The sequence below is a fragment of the Lissotriton helveticus genome (genome assembly GCF_964261635.1).
Source record: "Lissotriton helveticus chromosome 1_1 unlocalized genomic scaffold, aLisHel1.1 SUPER_1_unloc_18, whole genome shotgun sequence".
In the NCBI taxonomy this organism is placed as follows: Eukaryota; Metazoa; Chordata; class Amphibia; order Caudata; family Salamandridae; genus Lissotriton; species Lissotriton helveticus.
The window spans coordinates 1951950-1973363 of NW_027611657.1; the positions used below are offsets into that span (position 1 = coordinate 1951950).

At 42.8% G+C, this 21414-nt stretch overlaps 1 pseudogene; it reads left to right on the forward strand.

The window, feature by feature from the left end:
- Positions 1-635: 635 nt before the first annotated feature.
- On the forward strand, positions 636-2973 carry LOC144805685 (uncharacterized; annotated as a pseudogene).
- Positions 2974-21414: the final 18441 nt, after the last annotated feature.

Here is a 21414-nt window from a genome sequence, read left to right on the forward strand (position 1 = left end):
TCCCTCTTCTCTAAATGTTTCTTTTTCCATAGAGATGAATGAAAGAAGTATCCTTTGCATCCCAAAGCCACTGTCCCCAGGAATGGCCAATGCATGATCTAACGTTGCTTAAACAACACCAGAATCTGTACATTACTGGCTGCCTTGTGTCCACTCCCTTGGCCCTTGTGGTCTGTTGCACACTGTGTCACCACAAACTACCTGCAAAACAGCTCAAACATTCTCTGCTTCCATTCAAAAAATGACAGCTCAATGCATTGAATCAGCTTATAATATTTCTTTTTGCCAATTTAATTTTATTAACTACTTTCATTTAATTCTACAGGGTGGTAAAGTATCACTGCTTAATAAAGCTCCAAAATGAATGTAGAAAACGCTTGACTCACAAAATAAAGAACTGCCGATAAGAATCCACCTGGCCATAAGGGGACTGTAACCTGTGAGAGACGTCATTCAAGGTGCAATAGGAATGCTCAAGGAAGGTTTGTAGGATGACTAAGCTAAGCTGCCTATTGAGATGACAACATATGAGCTCTGGACAGAAGTGTTCAGAACAGGGCGTACAGTCTATGTGAGAGGTTAATTGTGAACTTTATCTAAGCCTGTCCTGGCACTGGCTCAATTTCTTACTTAATATGGCAAATTCACAAGATAAAAACCAATGTGAAGACAATTCCAGAACGAAATCTTGTATGTGTATTAAATATGAGAACAATTTTAGTCATCAATCCAGTCTAATTCAACATGAGAGAATCAACACTTGGGAAAATCCTAATCAGTGCTGTGAATGCCAGAAAAGCTTCAGTCAGAAAGTCAGTCTTACTTCCCATATGCAAACTCACACTGGACAAAAACCTTATCAGTGCTCCGAATGCCAGAAAAACTTTATCCAGAGAGTTAGTCTCACTCGCCATGAGCGAATCCACACTGGGCAAAAGCCTTATCAGTGCTCGGAGTGCCAGAAAAGCTTCAGTCAAAAAAATAATCTCACTCAACATGAAAGAATACACACTGGAGAAAAGCCTTATCAGTGCTCTGAGTGCCAGAAAAGCTTCAATCTCAAAGTCAATCTCATTCAACATGAAAGAACACACACTGGAGAAAAGCCTTATCAGTGCTCTGAGTGCCAGAAAAGTTTCAGTCAAAAAAATAATCTCACTCAACATGAGAGAACACACACTGGAGAAAAGCCTTATAAGTGCTTGGTGTGCCAGAAAAGCTTCAATCTCAAAGTCAATCTCATTCAACATGAAAGAATACACACTGGACAAAAGCCTTATCAGTGCTCTGAGTGCCAGAAAAGTTTCAGTCAAAAATCCAGTCTCAACAAACATGAGAGAACACACACTGGAGAAAAGCCTTATCAATGCTCGGAATGTCAGAAAACTTTCACTCTCAAATCCAGTCTCATTCAACATGAAAGAACACACACTGGACAAAAGCCTTATCAGTGCTCGGAGTGCCAGAAACATTTCCGTCAAAAATTCATTCTCACTAAACATGAGAGAACACACACTGGGCAAAAACCTTATAAGTGCTCTGAGTGCCAGAAAAGCTTCAGTCACAAAGTCAGTCTCATTCGACATGAAAGAACACACACTGGAGAAAAGCCATATAAGTGCTCTGAGTGCCAGAAAAGCTTCAGTCACAAAGTCAGTCTCATTCGACATGAAAGAACACACACTGGAGAAAAGCCATATAAGTGCTCTGAGTGCCAGAAAAGCTTCAGTCACAAAGTCAATCTTATTCGACATGAAAGAACACACACTGGAGAAACCCCTTATCAGTGCTCTGAGTGCCAGAAAAGTTTCAGTCATAAATTCAGTCTCAATCAGCATGAGAGAACACACACTGGAGAAAAAGCCTTATCAATGCTTGCTGTGCCAGAAACATTTCAGTCAAAAAGTCCATCTCGTTCAACATGAAAAACTACACACTGAACAAAAGCCTTATCAGTGCTTGGAGTGCCAGAAAAGTTTCAGTCAAATATTTAGTCTCACTAAACATGAAAGAACACACACTGGAGAAAAGCCTTATCAATGCTCGGAGTGCCAGAAAACTTTCAGTCACAAATCCAATCTCAATCGGCATGAGAGAACACACACTGCAGAAAGGCCTTATCACTGCTTGGTGTGCCAGACACATTTCAGTCAAAAAGTCCATCTCATTCAACATGAAAAAATACACACTGGAGAAAAACCGTATCAGTGCTCGGAATGCCAGAAAACTTTCAGTCTCCGATCCTGTCTCAATCAGCATGAGAGAATGCACACTGGAGAAAAGCCATATCAGTGCTCTGCGTGCCAGGAAAGCCAAACTTACTCGAAATGAAAGAACACACAGTGGAAACAACCCTTATGAGTGCTCTGAGTTCCAGAAATCTTTCAGTCATAAATTCAGTCTCACTAAACACAAGAGAACACACACAGGAGTAAAGCCTTATCAATGCCCGGATGCCAGAAAGCATAATCTCAAATCCAATCTCAATCAATATGAGAGAAAACACACTGGAGAAAAGCCTCATTAGTGCTCGGAGGGTAATCTACCTTTACTTAGTGGGCACTAGTACGCATTACCATTAGTACGCATTTACCGTTACTTCACAAAGTACTTTACTTTTGCAAACTATATACATCGTTGTTTGGAAAAGGAGGCGCTTCTGTTTCCAAACAAGGATATGCAATTATGATGACGCTTTTAGCAGGATAAGAGAGGAACCACGGATGAAGGGGAAGAGAGAGACCACGAGGAGAGAGAGGTAAGGGGGTTGTGTATTTTTTAGGGTTGTGCAAGGGGTACTCTTTTAGGTTGTAGTGTTTTGTTTGTGTAGTGTTTTTTTTGTTTTTGGGTTTAAAGTAGTGTCGGGGTCATGAAGGGTAGTGTTTAAGAGAAAGGACAGGACAGGGAGTCAGGGGAGGGATGTGTAAGGGGTAGTGATTTAGGGTTTACGGTAGTGTAGAGGTGTTTGAGTAGTGTAGGTAGAATTTTAGGGTTTAGGGTAGCGTCTGGGTCATACTGTGTAGTGTAAGAGTGTAGGGACAGGACTGAGGGAAGGGGGAAGGACGTTTAGGGGGTAGTGATTTAGGCTTTAGGGTAGTGTAGAGGTCTTTGAGTAGTGTAGGGTAGAGTTTTAGGGTTTAGGCTAGTGTCGGGGGGTCTTGCAGTGTAGTGAAAGAGTGTAGGGACAGGACTGTGCGGAAGGGGGAAGGGCGTTTAGGGGTAGTGATTTAGGGTTTAGGGTAGTGTAGAGGTGTTTGAGTAGTGTAGGGTAGTATAATGTTTGAGGATTTGTGTAATGTAGTGTTCCTATTTGTAAATGTGAATGTGTTAAAAAAGTGGAAGGAATCACCCACCCAAAAGACATATTTAATTTATTAAAAGCATTTTAAAAACATTAAAATACATTAAAGATAACTTGACTCATTTTTAAATTTAAAATGGTTTTTAATTACATTTGCTATAATCCCCCACCAAAAAACCATAATTCACTGTCATCCTGTCCCAGGGTATAGGTTAGTATTAGAGATTTTTTGCACTTAATACGTGCAGTAAAGGAGTTTACATGGTATGAGTATTAATTAAATAAAGTGAAAACGCATTTTAAGTACATTTCAATGCATTCGCAATGTAAATGATTTTGCAGAATAAACTTGCGAAGTAATGGTCATTGCGAAGTAGCGTCATATATTCGCTCGGAGTGCCAAACAAGCTTCAGTCTCAAAGTCAGTCACATTCGACATAAGAAAACACACTGGACAAAAGCCATGTTACTGCTCGGAGACTTATCAGTGCTCGGAGTGCCAGAAATGTTTCAATCTCAAATCCAGTTTCATTCGACATGAGAAAACGCACACTGGAGAAAACTTTGTCAGTGCTTGAAATGCCAGAAAAGCTTCAATCATATAGCCAATCTCAATCAGCATGAAAGAATACAAACTGGACAAAAGCTGTATCAGTGCCCTGAATGCCAGAAAGTTTCATTCAGAAATCTGGTCTCATTCACCTTGAGAGAAGACATAGCGGGGAAAAGCAGTGTTCTAAATGCAAAAAAAGATTCCGTCAAAAAATTCATCTTACTAAACATGAAGAAAGAGCGCACAGAAAAATATGTTTTTGTCCTCTGAATTCCAGAAAAGCTTTTAACATAAACTGGACCTGACTGTATAAGAAAACATGTATAATTGTAGTTGCAACAGGATTAATTAAGAAAAGCATGCAGGATATATTAGACAGACTGCCTACATAGTGGGCCGCATAACATTTGTAGAGAAATGCCTCAGCCTGAAAATCTAACAAAGTGAAACTAGAATCACAGTTTGGTAACATAGTTAATAGAAAAAACACAGAGAAGGTGATGCGAGCAATGTTTGCAAATAGGCTCCCACAGGCAGGTGTTCGGAATAACAGTCAAACTCATTACTTTTTTCACCCCATGCCATGCCATTGCTTAGTATATTAGCTGATATATGACTGAACAACACATTTAATTGCAACGCTTGCCGTTACAATGCGTACATTACAATGTGAAAGCCAATACCACGCATAACCTTTTCAGAGCATGCCTATACAACGAATTTCATTGTAAAAGCATAAATGTTAAAGGCATGTGCGTGGTAAAGGTTTTCCGTGACCCCCACCCTGAGCACTAAAACTGGACCCCGGCGAGAACCCCCGCCCATTTACAAACCTCCCAGCCCCTGCCCTTAGCCCTAAAACCAGACCCTGGCACGACTCCCCCACACAATTCCTGGCCCCTGCCCTGAGCCCTAAAACCAGACCCAACGCGACCCGCGCTCGCGCCCAGTCCTTAAAAGAAAAAACCTCTAGCCAAAAGCCCTAAAGCCGTACCCCCACCTCATGCCCAATTCTCCTTACCTCACTACAAGGCAGCTCTGTAAGGCTGAGGCACGATGCATATCATAAAGAGGAAGCGAAAGGGTCTCTTTGTTTCATCTGACTACATTTATTGGCAGACAAATGCCTTCACCACAGTAACCACACTTATGCCCCTACTAGCAGTCTCATGCATATACCTTTACCATTCATACCTTTACAACATAATGCATTGTAAAAGCATTCGGAGTAAAAGCGTATGTGTTGTAAAAAAATGCGTGGTAAATACTATGCATGGTAACGGTACACATGTTGTAACTCAAGCGTGGTAAAGGTTATGCATGATAACAGCCACATTTATTTATTTATTTATTTATTTGCAGGTTTGTATAGCGCTATGAATCGACTCCCGGGGGAGTATCTCCGCGCTTCTGACGTCAAATCTGCTGGAGCAATAGCGATAGCAGTAGAGTTAAAACTGTGGGTCTAAAGGACAATAGGCTAAATTAGCTAATTAAACTAAACAAGAAAGTTTTCAGATTTTTTCTGAATTTCAGATGGTCAGAATGAATTGTAATGGCGGTTTCCCAAAATTAGCATGATGTGATGCAGCACTACTGCGGCAGAGTCAATGACATTCATGAGGGAACTCGGGATGTTACTGACTTTGTTAAATATTGTTGTTTCAGGTTCAAGACAGAGATAATCCTGTTCCTCAGAGCTAATCTTAACATGTGACCGAATATGCCCACTACTGCTTTTCTTTCTGACACTGGTTTAATGTGTATCTGAATCCGACACCTAAGTTCAAAGGTGACTTATTCATACCCAGCCCTACATGCCTCTGACAGGTGATCCTGACATGTGCAAAGTTATATCTCAGGCCTGTCGGTTGTAATGCTGGCATGTGATCGACTCTGGCCCACTTCTTCCCTCTTTCAGAGGTGAGCTGACGGTTAGTTCCATGGCTGCCAAGTTGCCCCATGTCATGTGTTACACCTTCAGCCACTTTGGTATTCTTTTATCCAACAACACCCTCCTCTCTGAGACTTATAGTTTTGCTTTTATTCCATTGTAAACGTAGGCCCCACATCTTAGCATGCAAAGTCTTATTTCTTAATAAGCCAAAATCTCCCTGCAGATTTAACACTTGACATGGGCCGTTCAGGTATGTAGTAACAGAGTGCTCCCCCTGCCCTGGCCATCTTTCAGAGGCAGGGCAAAAAAAGGCAGTCATCCCTACAATAAACTTGCATTAGACAAAGTAGAATCCAAACTTCAGAAGATTAGTTCATGCCAGGAAAAGTTCAAATCCAGTCTTCTGCAGGTGTCAAACATGTGTACAAAGGGTCCCCGTTCCTTCGTGGACCTGTGCGGAGGTAATCTCAGAAGATTCCTGGGTGTTTGGGAAGGCTTCATTGAATAAGCTTGTTTTCACTTTCTCATGTATTGTAAGATTAGCTCTACTCTTCTGCTTTCAACACAAAATTCCAGAACAGGGCTATCATGAGAACAGTTTTTTTACTGTATGTTTTTTTAGTTATTCCTGGCATGAACTAGCAGATTTTTTTATTTGTTTTATTTTTTTATTTTTTACTGAGTTTTATATAGCGCGAACTTGACCCGGAATTGGGTATCAGAGCGCTTTACATAGCACCAGTTGCGTTACAGTAGGACACATTCATTTTTTTAGGGACGGGGAGATTAAGTGATTTGCCCAGAATCACATGATGTTCAGCGTCATTGCTGAGACTTGAACCCGGTACCTCAGATTTGAGGTCGACCGCCCTAGACGTTAGGGCAACTCCTCTCCCCTTTATATCACTAGATCTCTGGTTGTTCTTTGGAATATAGTTCAGGTTCAGTGAGTGGTGACATTTAGGTCCGTGTCTATCCTTTACTTTAAAGATGGTGCAGAGGATTTAAAATGTTATTCTGTATGCCATTGGAGGCAAATGCAGTTATTTAGTATCAAGGCTCTAGTCAGCTCAATTTGGTAAGAAATCCGTACTATCAGAAGTATTTTTTTCAGCAAAGTGTACGCTGCGGAGCGTTGCAGTATTCAACACACACTGGGATCATGATCCAGGCGGAAGTGTATAACGAAAAGAGATTACAATCCAATCAAACATCAGTTCCAACTCATAGCCTTTTACCAGAAAACCAGACATGGCCATGAAGGAGAAACTCATAAATATAGATATAATTCTTAGGATTTCAGTCCTATCACCCTATAACATGCACACAAAGATGCAAGTGATGTCATTTTGCATTTAGTGGAGTGTGAGCATTGTCGTATTTTGGCAGTGCTCTCAACTCGCCAAAGTTGCGGTTCTTTCACCAAGTTCAGAGTCGGAGAAAAGACTGTGTTTACATAAACAGAGCTTCTCCTGCACCACAGACGTAATCTTTTCACCTGCTGGTTTGTGCACAACAGGGCCATTGGTTGAAAGTGACATTCATCTTGCACTAAGTAGGAAGGGCTGACCTTTGCTTATGTTGCCTACCCAGTATTGCCAGGGGAGGAACTGTAGTGCATTGTAGTAATACACACAGTGACCCCTACATTCTTTTTTTAGACTTTTATATAGCACAAACTAGACCCGAGAATTCGGGTATCAGAGCGCCGTACATGGGCACCAGTTTCGTTACAGATGAACACATTCATGTTTGTTAGGCACAGGGAGATTAAGTGATATGCCCAGAATGATAAGATGTTAAGCGTTGTTGCCAAAACTCGAACCCGGGTCGACCGCTCTAGCCGTATGGCTACATTCTCTCCCCTACATGTAGAGCAAAAGCTCCTTCTGAATCCATTTGGCCATCCTACATTTGGAATCATTACCAAGGGGTCACACTTCTCATGACTCTTTTTCATTCAGTGTGCCGCCGCTAATTCATTCTCATACAAGTCACGGCCAAATATAGGATCTAGAATTCACATGGCCCCTTTTTCATAAATGATTACTCTGCTCAAGCTCTATCTTAGCACTTCCCCTAACTGAAGTAAACTCCTACGTACCTTCTGCATGCATTATCCTTTCTAATGAACGTAGACTACATCCCCATGATCCTTCACTGATGTAATGACACAACATGCATCTTTACACCAATGTGCGCACATGCCATTTTTGGTAATCAAGAATTACACTACAGCAGCGATCCAGAAACATTCTGACCTTGCTATCGCCGCCCGGTGGAGGATTATAAATGTTGACATCTGGCAGCATTGGCCCATGTCTGCTCCCGGCTGTAACAAAGCACCTGAATCTACACCAATTATTCCAACAAACAGGTATGTTCCAACACGATTGTGGCAAGAGTTTGCAACCAACGTATGAATTCGTCATTGAAACTTAATTCAAACTTTCATCTTCATACAGACAGGGTATTTCTACCACTCCTTGAACTGAAAGATCCTGGGTGTGCTCACACTTTAATTCTTTTGAAAATACCACCCAACAGTCGCTGTCCATGTCCTGAGGAGACCCATAAACAAGAAGAGTTGAAATCCATCAATAACATCCGCGAGAGGAGATGCCACCCAAGGCGCAAACAGTTGGGGGCATAAAGGATTTTGCCACATCTATGTATTGTCCTGTTTGGCCCATCAGTACCCTTCCCTTGCCATACCTCTAACATATGGGGAAATCTGCAATTACAAAAACTGCTTTGCCATTCCTTTAGAAGTTCTATGGACTGGTGTTTCACAATATAATTGTTTCTACATATATGTCTGACATTTTTCATTGTTTTATACGAATACTTACCTGTTTTTTGTGGAATTGATGTCATTCTTACCAATATATGCCTTTAAACAATGTCACGTTATGTAAATAAATGGATAAAATATTGATTTGTTAGCAACTGGGTGCTTTTTTTCTACTTTCGTAATTCAGTTTGAATGTTCTGGGAAGGTATTTTTGTATGTTTCCTTTTTTTGTAAGGTAATTGTTTTTTGTGTGTTTGTTTTAAAGAAACCAACTACTGCTTTGGGAATTTAGAGTGTAGAATTGATGGGTGTTACCAGGGCTCACACACAAAGGTCATGACCCAAATAGATGTAGCACAAACCAAAATGGTGGTTTCACCCAGATACCACCCTAAATAAATGAATGCAATGTGTGATTGGTTTTGTGCTCTTCTGTATAAGAATTGCAGGGGTAGTTAAATCCCCAAATTCAGTTCTTCTGTGTCATATATACTGAGAAAATAAGTATACGTCTTGGTATTCTTTTCTTTTATTTCAAGTCAGGTTTAGAAACAGAAAGACAGCCGACACGTGTTTTCAACTTATTTTTTTGCCCTCTATTTTCTTTACTCCACCACCATCTGACTCACTATTTCCCTCATCCAAAAGTTACTTGACAGGGGATACCCCAAACGCCTCATCTCCAGGGCCTGCAAACGGGCTTGGTATTGTCACCGTGAGAACCTCCTTACCCCCCAACCCAAGAAAGCCATGAGTCGCATACCTTTTGTTTCCAAATGTAGCCCCTCCTGCAACCAAGTGAGCAAGATCATCAAACGCAACTGGTCCCTTCTGCGAACTCAGGAGAAACTCCTCTCTTTTCGTACAGTCGAGGGGACAATCTATTCACCCACCTAGTAGATGCAATCACATGGCCTACTTAACCCACTCGACAGAACACCCTCTCTGCAGCCTGGGGACTACCACCAATCGTGGGACATTACAAATGCCAGTCTTGCATTGTATGTGACCTTACATGTAACACTAAAGAGTTAAAAACCAATAATACCACCTACAAACTCAACACGTTCACCAATTGCAGATCACAAAATGTCATCTATGCCATCCGCTGTCCCTGTGACCTCATATACATTGGCCAAACCACACAAATGATCAAACAGAAAATAATCCAGCACAAGAGCATGATACATTGCAAAGTTTTGATTGCCCCACTTGTGTCCCACTACATTGAGAAGGTACACTATGTAACTGACAACACCTGGCAGGTGATTGATCAACCCACACTACCACTCAGAGGTGTCAACCTCAGAGCCCTCTTGAACAAGAGTGAATGCAAATGGATCACTATTTGCAACTCTGTGAACCAGGGCCTTAACACCATTGATGAATGGAACAGTACCATCCTATTGTAACACCACTTCAGTACGACCCCCCTGAAAATTGACAAACGTGGTCTCTCTTTGAATGCTACAATTTCCATTCACCTATTCCTTGTTCTGTCAAGTCTGTGGACCAAACTTGAATGTTGTCCGACCAGCCGTTCCATACCAATGTATTTTGACTGTATAATTTTGAGGTTGTTATATGCAGTTACTTGATTTTCAATGCCCTCATGTAACACCTTTGTATCACTTTATTACAGTCACTTAATAACCACCATGCAGACACCAGTCATGTTGTTCACTCAATAAAGTTGTCTGCTCCATTGTTGATTCGAGTGTGCACCATAATATCATGTAAATTCATTCTGCACCTCGAAGAATCATGGCCCCTCGCTTTTCACATATTTCTTGACTGACGCACATTCCATTTCCTCATTTCCACCCCTTGTCACGCCCCCACAGCCCTCCCTGTCAGCCTCTGCTCTTAGACGGGCCATGCTCAACACACCCACCCACCACCTAGCCCCGCCTTCCACACAGACCTAGACCCACCTAACAGACACACCCTGATTCCACGGTCACATGACCGCTTTCGCTATACTTGTACGGCTCCCCTTGAACGTACAGCGTAACCGGACACGACTGTGGCGGTTTACGGCTGACACACGTGCCGCTCCCCACCGCCTGGATTTACTCCGCTCTTCTCCCTGGTAAGTCACCTCACATGCGCCCAGCCTGCCCACCCCTCATTATAATTCCCCCGCTGATCCTGATGCCGCCGGTCCTCTTCCTTTCCAGCCTTAAGGATCGGCACGTTTGCCCTTGACGAACGAAGAATTCCACCCACCAGCCACCGGGATAGCCGCGTTTGCTCCTGTGGTGCCCCACCCGCTCCCCTAACGGCCCGACAGTACTACTTTTCCGCTAGCCTTTGCCCAGGTAAGAGTGCTCCCCCTCAACAGTTGCCCCTTCCCTTTCAGATGCAATTGGCATTGGACCACCCACTCAATGCCGTACAGCCTGTGAGCACATCGGCCACATCCCACCTTGGAAGTCAAGCATGCAGGTACTTGCTCTCCGTCAACACTGCTTTCGGCTTCCCCTGGCTCAACATACCGACCTGAGTTTTCACCCGCCCTGGGATAATCACTGCTTTCCCCGCCCTCGCATGCCAGCCCCTGCAGTCTCTCGAGACCCTCCCTGCGCTCATATGGCCATTTCCTCCTCAGCAGATTGTTCTGCTCTAGATAGTCCTCCTTAGGTCCAGAGCCCACCCTCCCAGTTGCCAGTCATGCCTCTCCTGCACCCCCACTGACTCCCGCCCATCGTTCCTATCTCGCGCCACCTTGGTGCGCTACAACAGGTACCACTGTTAGCCTGACCCACAAGCAGGCCCCCCTGTGCCTAGATTAATTTCACTACGCGCTCCTTTCACCTTGGTACGCTATAACAGGTACCACTGTTAGCCTGACCCACAAGCAGGCCCCCCTGCGCCTAGATTAGTTTCACTACGCGCTCCTTCCAGTTTTCCCATCCACACCCTGACACGTCTTACTTCCCCCCCGTGTACAGCACTTCCTAAGACAGCAGCCCCATCCTGATGATGAACCTGAGTTCCTAGGATCTAAACGTCATCGACCCCACAGCGCAATTGGAGGTGCCTCAACTTCGTGTGGTTCTAACTAAATCGCTTCCATCTATCCCCACGCAACCGTTGTGAATCAATCCGTGCTGAACCTCACAGTCACTTATATATATTATTCACTTGTCACCACGCGCAGTTCCTCTGTTCTCACCTTGTCACTTGCGTCGCCACGTCTATGTGTCACGAGTGTAATTGTGCACCAAGTCCAAGTTGGGCTGCCTATGCATTTCATGCTTACAGTGCCGTTACAACTGTACCATATCTAAACCTTTTTCCATATATATTATGCCATGTGCACTTTTGCAAAACTTTACGTGAGTCTCCCGCTGTCTCCTTCCGCGTAATGTATTTTACATACTAATATAACTGACTCCCCTATTGTTACCTTTTGAGATATTGTTGTCATTTATAGTATATTCACCCAGATCTCAAGAGGTTTATGGGTTATTGTTGTATTTGCTTGTGCTTACTGTGTTCCTTCTCTGGAACTCTCTTGTTGTCATGGAGTTTCTGTTGTTCAAGTTCTGTAAATTGCCAGTTGGAGTTTCCCTGTGCCAATGTATGGTGCGGTGGCTCGTTGCTCTTCGAATAAACTTCAACCAACTCAACAGAAGTTTCAAGTGATTTATTTGACACCCACAACATAATTTTGGCGACGAGGACTTGGGGTCAATATAAAACGAGCCACTGCTGTGTGATTTCTATGCTGAATTTCATGACTGCTACAATCTACTGAAGAAGTTGAATTTTCAGGACTGCTGATTAACCCTATGACCCTACCGCCTTCTCCAGCGGCAGTAAGTTTGAAAGGGAATTTAGTTTCCCCAGCGGCAGTTTTTACGGCTCTATCTTAAAAGGTGAGGAGGTTCAAGGGTGGGTCATTTCAAATATTAAAAAAAAAGAGGGACCGCGGACATCCGATTTTGCTGCTTTTCACATTTACCATTAAAAAGTTCATCGTTGAAAATTTCAATATCGCAGATCTCACCTATTTGGTTGAAGCTTGCGATTCACGCGTCATGTTTGGATTTGAGGCGCAGTGACCGTTGTAAAGAGCAGCGAGATCGTCTCTGCTTCAGCGCCTTTCCCGACTGATGACGTTGTCGAACGTACAACAGGAGTTGGCGAAAGCATAGCGCGTCATAAAAGGGAGTCCGGGAATGCACGGAGCGTCATTTGTTCTTCATCAGCGAAGGCACAGCGCGTCATAAGAAGGAGTCCGGGAATTCACAGAGCGTCACTCGTCATTCTTCAGCGTAGAGATCGTCTCTGCTTCAGCGCCTTTCCCGACTGATGACGTTGTCGAACGTACAACAGGAGTTGGCGAAAGCATAGCGCGTCATAAGAAGGAGTCCGGGAATTCACAGAGCGTTACTCGTCATTCTTCAGAGTGCTTGAGTACATTTTCAGAGCGTCATGAACTATTCGTTTTTTTTTACCAGCCTGTGTAATTAACTGTCTCATAATTCCCGAAGGAAGATAGACATCGTGACTGGTATTGTCTCTCAGAACTGCTAAGCTGTGTTTACTCACATCCAGCGTTCGTTGAGTTGTAGTAAGATAGTATTTTTATTTGTACTACAACTCGATTTCCGTGACAATTCTGGCTCATATAGCTCTATATGATAACCTTTATAGTTTCTAATTTTATTGCTAACTTGGCATATGTTTAGATCAATTGTGGTTTGACAAAAAGGTTGTGTGTTTCTTCTTTATTTGATTTTTTGTCGTATTTTGCTCAATATGCAATCTGTCAATCAACCTCCTCCCTTCTTAGAGAGTCCTGGTACTCCACAAATTCAATGGAGGCAGTGGTTTGATGCTTTCGACACCTATATTGGCGCCATTGGTGCTTCAAGATACAGGTCTGAGGGAAAGAAATTCTTACTCTTGAACTGTTTGGGATTTGAGGGGAGGGAGGTGTACAAGCATTTGCCTGATTTGGTTCTGGCTTAGGGTGAGATCATTGATGAATATCAAGAATTGATAAAGAAGCTTGTTATCAAATTTGATGTGCAACCAAGTTTAGTCGTATTAAGAAACAAGTTTTTTTAAGAGAGCGCAACTACAGAGTGAGGATGTTGATTCCTATTTAAGTGCCTTACTTAAACTTTGTGCTGCATGTCAGTTTGGTGACTTCAGAGATCAATTGGTGAGGGATCAGTTCATCGCACACTGTGCCGACAAACATATTCAACAGAAACTACTTACCATGGGAAATCCAACTTTAGAAGAAATAATAAAGGTAGCAAAAAGTCTTGAGCTGGCACAAACTTCTATTAAAGAATTGAGCAAAACTGATGTCCAAAAAGAAAGTGTAAATGCAGTTGTTTCGCAAGCATCTAAGTCCAGTTTTATTAAGAAAGAGAGGTTCAATGAAAAGAGTTCTTTTAAGAAAAATATGTGTTATAGATGTGGTTATCCTCCACATTCCAAAGAAAATAGTTTTTGTCCTGGTAAAAATGCGAAGTGTTATAAGTGTGGGAAATTTGGTCATTTGGCTAAAGTTTGCCAAGCCAGTTTGAGTAAATCTGAGAAAGTCAGTTGTGTGATGGAGGATGAGCAAGTCTCGGAATGTGAAATGGTGAAAGAATTTAAGGACATGATTGTCACTGTTACTGAAGATGGTATTGTGACTGGGGATCCTTCAGAATGTGTAGATCCCTATGTGGATATTATGGTAGGTGATGTTTGTTTAAAGCTTCTTGTAGACTCTGGAGCGAGGATAACCATGATCTCTTTGGATTTATTCAAGCAATCTTGGGCAGATAGAGAGTTGTTTCCTCCAGACAGGGCACCTGTCTCCTATGAGGGTCGCAAGATAGTTTTGGAGGGCTACATTGAAGACGTTTTGCAGTTCAAGGATAGGAGGATACAGGGGAAGATTTACGTGGCTGTACGTGGTTTGAACATCTTGGGTTGGTACCATCAGGGTCTGTTTGGTATGTTATTGAGACCGGGTGCTAAAGAACAAGTACTTGTCGTGCTGGATATGCCTGTTTCATCGTGTCTGGAGAAAGAGTTTCCCAGAGTTTTTTCTGATTCACTTGGTGAAATTGCAAGATTTACAGATAGGATCAAAGTTAAATGTGATGCAGTACCAGTGAAACATAAAGTAAGGTCTGTACCTTTTAGTTTGAGAGCTGACCTTAAAACTGAACTTGAGAGACTGGAGAAAAATGGTATTATAGAGCCAATAGAGTCTAGTTTATGGCTTAGTCCTTTGGTGGTGGCACGTAAAAGGAATGGAGAGATTCGTCTTTGTTGTGATCTCAGGAGTCTTAATAAGGAGATCTGGGTGGATGCCCATCCACTTCCAAAGATTGGTGATTTGCTGGAAGAGCTGAGAGATGCGCAGTGGTTTTCAAAAATTGATTTAGCCTCCGCGTGCCACCAAATTGTGTTGGAGGATGAATCAAGACATTACACTGCTTTTAATTCTCCCTTTGGGACATTTAAATTTCGTAGAATGCCGTTCAGGCTTGCTTCTGCGGCCTCAGTTTTTCAAAGAATCATGCAGAGTGTTCTCAAAGATGTCAAGGGAGTAGTAATTTTTCAAGACGATGTTTTGATTTTTGACAAATTTTTAGATCAACATGATTATACTCTCAGGTCTGTTCTCAGGAAGTTTGATGACAAAGGGATTGTTGTTAAAAAGAGCAAATGTGAGTTTTGGAAAAAAGAAGTTGAGTTTCTGGGTCATTTGGTCTCTGGTTTGGGTGTTTCCCCTAGACCCGGTTTGGTTATAGCTGTTGTTGATTGTCCTGTACCAAAGAATAAAGATGAGTTACGTTCATTTTTGGGTTTATGTGAATTTTATTCACGTTTTATCCCGAATTATGCCTGTAAAATGAAGTCTCTGTCTAATATGCTCAGATCCAGTGTTACTTTTGTTTGGGATGAGCTCTGTCAGTCAACTTTTGATTTGGTTAAATCTGAATTGGTGAATGCTAAGATTTTGAAGGCTTATGACCCCAGTGTTAGTTGTATCATTACAGTTGACGCAAGTAATTATGGTCTGGGAGCAGTGCTTACTCAGGTAATTGACGGAAAAGAGGTCACTATTAGTTATGCTTCAAGGGTCTTAAGGGATCCTGAAATTAATTATTCAGTGATCGAAAAAGAGCTGCTTGCTTGTTATTGGGCCTGAGAAAAGTTTCGGACTTATATTTGGGGAAGGAAGTTTGTAATTCAGACTGACCATAAGCCTTTGGTTTACATTTTGTCTGGTGATCGTGTTAAGTATGCCACACCACGCATAGCTCATCTTACGACCAACTTGTTGCAATATCAGTTTGTTGCAAAACATATACCCGGCAAGGACAATTGTACAGCTGATATGCTCTCTAGACTTCCTTTACAAGAAAATGAAGGTACAGATTTGGATGAGGATAGAGAGTATTGTTTTATTGCTACTTTACATGCTGTAGGAAATGTTAGTTGTTCTGAAAATGAATGGATGGATGCTATGAATTCTGGCATAACTTTGCTGAAAGTCAAAGATTATATTGTTGCTGGTTGGCCTAAAGAAAGAAATCCACCTTCCCATATTCAACCTTTTTGGAAGGTTTCTGAAGAGTTTTCAATAGAAGATGGGGTTGTCATGAGGGATGACAGATGCATACCTCCTCTGAATCTACGAGCGAATTTGATAGATAGGGCTCATGATGGTCACCTTGGGGTCACAATGACGAAGAGACGATTGAGGTTGCACTACTGGTGGCCTTCAATGGATGGGGATGTGCACGAAAGAGTCAAGGCGTGTTGTGTATGTGCTTCTGCTGAGAAAGGCTTGAAAGTTGTTGTTCCTCCTTTGCAGCCTATACCTTTTCCTTCTAAACTTTGGCTGAAAATTGGTATTGATCTTGTTGGTCCTTTTAAATTTCTCCCTTCACATTTAAGATTTGCTTTTGTGCTAATGGACTTTCATAGCAAATGGCCTGAGATTAAATTTTGTGCCAATCCCACTGCTAATTGTGCTATTCTTTTTCTAAGAGAAATTTTTATGAGGGAAGGTTTTCCTGAGACGCTAGTTTCTGACAATGGTGTCCAATTTGTTAATGCTGAAATGCGTGTCTTTTTGTCGGAATCTGGTGTGAAGCACTTGAGGAGTTCAGTGGGGCATCCTCAAACGAATGGTCAAGTTGAGAGAATGAATCGTGTGTTAGTGGAGTGTATAAAGTGGGCCAAAGGAAACAATTTTGATGTGGAGAATGCTGTGAGATCCATGATTTGGTTTTATCGCACGACCCCGCATTCTGTAACAAAGGTTGCTCCTTTTGTTTCCTCATAGGAAGATTACCCACATCAACACTTTATACTGCCTGGCGTTTGAGAACAGTTGCTCAAAAAGTTCCTTCTCTTTTTGTAAATCAGGAAGAGTTGCAGATGCGTGTTAAAATTGCCCAAGACAAAATGGCCTATAGATATGATGACAAGAAATCCACTAAAACTGTTAATATTTCTCCTGGTTATATGGTGCGTGTGAAGAATTATAGGACAGTCAAGAAAGGTTTTGACTCATTTGGTGAACCTGTTTGTGTTGAGAAAGTGTGTGGAAATGCAATCACGGTGGAAGGTGGTCATTGTTGGAATCTTTGCAAAGTCATCAAGGTGGAAGTAGGTGACAGTGGAGCATGTTCCAATCGTGACTCTCAACCTGAGTTTTCTGATCTGGTGGATAAGTCTTTACCACCGGCACCGACTTGTGTCCCTGAAGTGTGTCCCATGAGTGGTGGTTCTGTAAGGAAGTCTTCACGTGTGACCCGTCTTCCGTGGAAACTTCTTTAGACTTTTGGTCTCTCATTTTGTTTATTTTACTTGTCTTCTCTTTCTTTTCTTGTTTTTTTTTTGGTTCTTCCTGTTCTTTTATAATGTGGTAATTGCTTACTTTTCTTTGGAAAAAAAGAGATAATGTTGTATTTGCTTGTGCTTACTGTGTTCCTTCTCTGGAACTCTCTTGTTGTCATGGAGTTTATGTTGTTCAAGTTCTGTAAATTGCCAGTTGGAGTTTCCCTGTGCCAATGTATGGTGCGGTCGCTCGTTGCTCTTCGAATAAACTTCAACCAACTCAACAGAAGTTTCATGTGATTTATTTGACACCCACAACAGTTATACTCCTGTGGTTTCTTCTGGTATTGAAAGAGCAGCAAAAAGAAGTCGTATACCTGGTGGACAGCAAAGAATGGTTACTTTGTGTTAGTTTATTTCAAGAAAGCCAAACTCTCCTGGTTGTTACACATTTTTGGACTACATGTATATGTTACATTCAAAGCGTGTACATATGCATAAAAGTGTGGACTCACTTGGCTTCTATTAGCTGATAGTTTACACAATTGGCGTATATATTGGAAGCAAAAATTACTAACTGAACTCTTAATGTCATAAGATTGAGCATGCAAGGTCTTGCCACTAAGTTGTACGTTGAAATATGGTACACTAAGGAAAGACATTTCTAATAATTCAGTATTAACCCCTTCGACGCTCATGACGAGCTGGGCTCGTCATGGCGTAGCCTCCTCGCACGCTCATGACGAGCCCAGCTCGTCATGTAAAGTGCGATATAAAAAATCTCAGCGTACGAGCGGAATTCCGCCCGCACGCATGCGGTTAAAAAAGTATTGTGTGTGTCTACAAATGCACTATGGCAAGTGATTTATTATATTATGCAAACAATTCAAATATCTTGTGTCTTATTACTCATTAAGCATTGATTATGTTGCAAGAACTGTTTGTTGGATGGAAAAAAGTGTGTGGACTGACCGGAGTGGTCCTAAAAAAAGATAAATGAAAGGAAACCTGATGTAAAGTTTGATAATATTTGTTTGCGCTCATTAATGAACAAACACAGATCAAGCCCTATTTGGCCAACATGCATAGTAGTGCATCAGGAAATGAACTGGATAAGGAATATGTAGCATGTACATGGTTTCTTAAATTGAAAGTTGTTAGTTCTGACACTACAGGGATGAAACTTTAAAGGCTGGGGATACAGACCTGATGTAACTATCTGAAAATAATTGCCTGTAACATTGCATGGTGGAATGTGAAATCTGTTGGTGAGAAATGAAGAAAAGGGGATTGTTTTTTAACCTTGTACGCATCATAAGCAGCTTCTGAGAGTGGGCGACTTGACGCCCTCCTCTCTCAAACAAGGCCTCCCGTACTGGAAAGTATGCAACTTGCAGATTTAGAAGCGCCCATCTCGCTAGACGAAATAAGAGGTCATTCCATCACTCGCCACGAGCAAAACTCCTGGCAATAATGGCCTCCGATCTGAATATTTAAAAAACGTACGCACCTTTGATCGCACTGCACATATGTGAGCTATATGCCAAAGCCCTCAAAGCCGGACTTCTCCCTGCGACTCTTCGTGAGGCGTGCTTGTCCCACTACCCAAGCATGACAAAGACCTTATGGACCCTGGTTCATACCGCCCGCTGGCCTAACTAAACACTGCCTACAAATTCTTAACTAAAATACTGTCTGAAAGACTGGCCCCACTGGTGCCAACGCTAGTCCATCATGACCAGAATGACTTGGTCCCATCCCGTAGCACTTCACTGAACCTCCGGCGCTTCTTCAGAGTATCCACCTACTCACTTCAGCAATGACTGCACTCGGGATGTTTGGTGTTAGACTTGGAGAAGGCTTTTGATTCCTTGGAGTGGGGATAAATTGTTGTGATACTAGCCGAATATGGTATCATGGGCCACTTCCTCAGTCTGACCCGACTGCTATATACGGAACCAACAGAGCAAGTAAAGACGGGTAGACATGTCTCTAGTCCTTTTATGTCTGGGCACCCAGCAGGGTTGCCAACTGTCTCCGCTCCTCTTCGTGATTGCGGTGGAGCAATTGGCAGCGGAGCTTCAGAAACGGGGAGGAATGGGGGAACCCTCAGGGATGACACGCAAATGATTGTGTCCATCTTAGAAAACCCCCGTGGTACCATCCATAACTTCCAGGCCTGTATGAGACAGGTGAGTAAATGGATGTTGGAAAATTGCCTTAAATTGAACTATAATAAAACGGAGGTTCTTCTCTTCGGCAAGAATGTCGCCCATTGGTCATCGGACGGGTGGCCCAGCGAACTTGGCCCTCTCCCCATGCCAGTCTCAAAGGCCAGGAACCTGGGGGTCATCGTTGATACCACGTTATCATTTTCCCACCACGTTAATGCGTTGACATCAGCCATCTGGTTCATCTTAAAAATTGTAAGAAAATGTAATGGACCACTTCTGTTGGTACTGTCCTCCAAGAATGCTGCGGTCTGCCTCCCATCAGTTGGTGGAAGTTCCTAAGGCACGACTCTCCAATTGGGGAGGGAAAGGCTTTTTCTACATCACTATTAGACTATGGAACCAACTTCCATTTTCACAGAAAAACTCGCCAGACCTATTATTGTTTAGGAAAAGCTGATAGACCTGGCTGTTCCAGGCCTAGAGCTACACAGAAATCATCTCGCTTCTCTTGATTCCCTGTGGTTAAGTGGAGCTTGTGATGTCAGCGCCTAGACGCCTCCGGGTAGTAGTACGCTATAAAAGTATATAGAAATTGAAAATAGAGATGGGATGCACATAGTCTCACTTTACACAGATGACATAATGGTGTATCTCAGGGATGTGCGTCGGATCCCACCAGGTCTATCCCAAACATTTTAAGAATTTGCTGGTTTCTCTGGGCTGCGTGCAAATTGTTGCAAATCTTGTCTCTACTAACCCTGGGCGTAGTTGGTGTAGTAACACTGCGCGTAGCTTCACGTAGTATACTTTGAACTTTGTGTAGTATTGAACTTTTGCATAGCTGATGGCACTGTGTACTCGTCTGCACTGTGCAATAATTGCAAATGGCATCTTGCACAGCACCAGTTATGATGAAATAAGTATCTTTATCTAAAGAGCATACACCTATTCTATGTACACCTTGAATAGATCATCTAGAGGTGGGGGAATAGCGCTTATAGTTAGGTCTAGCTTTCCCTGTGTGTGGAACAGCCTTAAGATCGCTGGCTGTGAAAGCGCCTCTTTTAAAGTTTCTGTCAGCCCAGAGTTTACACTTTCTGGGATGGTGGTGTATCGTCCGCTGGGCAGCGACGTGCTGTTCAGAAATACTTTTTCGGATATTGTCGGCACCTTGATTACTGATTGCGCCAATTTTTCCATCCTGGGTGATTTAAATCTGCATTTCGACACACTTTCCAGTCTGACAGCTCGCAGCATTTCTTTGGACTTAGAGGCTTTCCAACTCTCCCAATTGGTTTCCCAGCCTACACACATCGGGGGTCATATTCTTGACCCTTTTTTCACCAATTTGACTGAGGCTAAAATCACTGCGATCACTCCAGTAGAATGGTCTGACCATTTTCTGGTGACTATCCAGTGTCCCGTGTCAGCGATCACTCCCACTTCTTCAGCTAGACGGGTACCTAGGAGACCTTGGAATAAGCTCAGGCTGGAAGACTTCCATCGTCTTCTGTCAGTGGAGCCCCCGGGCCCATCGAACAACGTAGAAGAGGGGTATGACCTCTTTTGCTCCTGGCTTACTAGGGCTCTGGACGCTCTGATACCTATTGTATCGACTAAGATCAATCCTCGAGAGTCGAGTCCCTGGTACGATGGCGCCCTACGCGCCTTGAAGGGAGCCTGTAGACGGGCGGAGAGGGCCTGGCGGAAGACATATGGGGCAGATTTAAAAGCTGCTTATGCCGTGTCCGTCAAGCTCTATCATCGGGCCATATGTCGTGCTCGAGCGGCCTTCTATGCCGAAGAATTCCGGAACAGCACAAACCCGTCAAGGGCCATCTTCAAGGCGGTTAAAGATCTTATGGCCAAGCGGACTCC